Source organism: Parus major, unplaced genomic scaffold, assembly GCF_001522545.3.
Source record: "Parus major isolate Abel unplaced genomic scaffold, Parus_major1.1 Scaffold276, whole genome shotgun sequence".
NCBI classification, from domain to species: Eukaryota; Metazoa; Chordata; class Aves; order Passeriformes; family Paridae; genus Parus; species Parus major.
The window spans coordinates 151,869-154,635 of NW_015379268.1; positions in this window are offsets into that span (position 1 = coordinate 151,869).

A 2,767-nucleotide genomic window follows, 5' to 3' on the forward strand; every position below is an offset into this window, starting at 1 on the left:
CCCTGAGCGCTTTCCTGCAACACCTGGCTCCCTGCACCAGGAATTGAGGCGCTGTCAGGTGTTAAACACCCGGGAAAAACACAAGTTTTCCCTCTGGGCGATCTCAGCAGGTCCTGAGGAAGGGGCAGTCCTTGGGGAGAGGCAACAAGGAGCCCTGCATTGGTTGAGGAAGAGCTGCCGTGGCTGTGGCTTTGCCGTGGGTCTCCCCAGGAAAGGCCAGATGGGCTCACAGCAAACAGGGATGGCCAGGGAAGGCTGGAAAATGAAGAACGATCCAGCACCTTCGTGTCCTGCCATCATCACGTGCTCCAAGCAGCAGGAACACCGTTCCCTCTCTTCTCCTCGGGAGCAGAGGGAAGGGGCAGCGATGGAACGGATCCCGTGGATCCCCCAGGGCCTGGCCGGGCTCAGGGCGCTGCTGGCCCACGCCTGGGCAGGGAACGGGATCCTGCCCAGGGGGAAGGAGAGGCAGCTGCCAGGGAAATCAGCAGAGAGCTGTGGCTGCAGCACCAAACTCGCTGTGGAGATGAAGAGGAGGCGACTGGACCACCCACAGCAACAGATGGAGCGCTCGCCTCTGGTTCTTGGCACCGCGCCTCCCTGGAACGCGGCTCTGCTCCGGGCTCTGGCAGTGTGCAGGCACGAGGGGCTCGCTCCCACCCACGGCACGAGGAGAAGACATCCCCCAGCCCAGAGGAGCGCTCAGAGGGGCCGTCCCACGGCGTTCCCTGTGCTGAGGATGCTGAGGCCCAGCGCTCCTGGTCCTGCTGCAGCACCAAATCCCAGCCAAAGGCGCTGACTGGCACCAGCTGAGCGTTCACTGGCACTGCTGCTCCTCTGCTGCCACTTCACAGCCTCTTCCCTCTCCTCCTCCTGGCAGCAGCTCCTTTAGGCAAGGGCAAAGATCATTCCAGAAGGACAGATCCACTGAGCACTGATAAACACAAACTGTTACCCAAAACCTGTTTGGACGGAGGAGCAGTGTCGGCTCTGGGAGGTTCCCTTCCACACTTGCTTTGTTGGAGAGGGAACGTGTCCACCTGACAAAGGGATCTGATGCTCCAGTTCACAGTCTGCCCTCCCTGGAAGGAGACAGCACCTGCAGACTCCACCTGAGGTGACCTGCCAGCTGCTAAAGGAACCTCTCCATCAGGTGAGGGCTCTGCTCTCTGCCCACACCGGCCACGGCACGCGATTCCTGCCGTGATTTCCCAGGGAGCACCACCAGGTCCACAGGGACAATCACAGAAATATTCCAGTTGGAAAAGACCTCCGAGACCGTCAGGTCTGACCTTTGTGGATTGGTGTCCACCCCTTGGCTCTGCCCACACGGCTGAGTCCTCAGCTGGGGCTCAGGAGGGTTTCCTGTCCTTTCTCTCACTGGCAGAGAGAGGAGCACAGGTGGATGTGCAGCTTCCAAGAGGTGATGTCCGGGAAGAACCTCCAAGTGTGCCAGAGACTGGCAAGACCAGGCCCTGCTGCTCTTCTGCTCCCAGCTCCACATTCCAGGATTCTCCTGGAGCACTAAAGATGAAAAGCTCCAGACCAAGATGGGCCAACAGGGAGAAAAGGGCGTTGAAATCCCTTCTGTTTTCTCTTGCAGTTCAACCACCAGGTTTGGAAACACGACTGGTTTGTAAGGTGCTATTCTTAAATTATTTGTGGGCATAACTTCCCTTCAGGAAAGATCATCTTCACAGAAATTAACTTCATTAAGTTCAGAAGATTCCAAATGTGCCCCCAGATTTGGTCCAGGGCACAGGAAAGGGGTTTGTAGTGATTGCCTTGACGCGGTGAGTTACGTGTGTGCTGTACAGGGCACCAGGGAATGGTTTGGGTGGGAAGGACCTGAAAGATCAAAACCTTCAGGGACACCTCCCACTGTCCCGGTGTCCAGCCTGGCCTTGGGCACTGCCAGGGATCCAGGGGCAGCCCCAGCTGCTCTGGGCACCCTGTGCCAGGGCCTGCCCACCCTGCCAGGGAACAATGCCTGCCCCAAATCCCATCCAGCCCTGCCCTCATCCCCCTGTCCCATCACTCCAGGGGCGCTCACTCCTCGGACCAAGGGACACCGGGACCCCCAGACCCGGCCGGGCTGGCAGTGCCCGCTCCCCTCGATCCGGGCAAGAGGAAATCCTTGTCAGCATCATTCCTCTTGGAGACACGCTGCCTGCACTGACATCCTCAGAGAAAGTGCCCGAAGGCCTGAACTCTTCATTTGAATGGTTTTTAAGTGCCTGGCAGCAGCTGGCTGCGCTGATTTGCATGGCAGGGCCAGCGGAGCGCAGGGTTCCTGGAAATCCCAGAGCTGCTGAGAGCGGCCCCGAGGTCACAGCACATCCTGGGGGGCTGGGGCAGCCCAGGGCTCAGGGGATGCGAAAGCTGCGTGGGTGCAGCGGAGCCTGGTGCATCACCTTCCCCTTCCTCTTCCTCGAAACACGGAACACCAAACACCAAACACGTGCTGGCCCCGGCAGCCCCTCGCTCCCCACCCGCAGCTCCTGGCCAGGCCAACCCTGGGCAAACACAGCAGCCCTGAGCTTCCCCAGGACAGGCTGGAGCTGCTGAGCCACCGAGGCTGGAAAAGCCCTCGGAATCCTCCAGCCCAACCACCCCCAGCCCTGCCCGGGCCACCACTGCCCTGTCCCCAAGTGCCACATCCACAGGGCTTTGAACCCCTGCAGGGATGGGGACCCCTGCCCTGCCCTGGGCAGCTGTGCCAGGGCTGGAGAGCCCTTTCCATGCAGGAATTGTTCCCAATATCCAG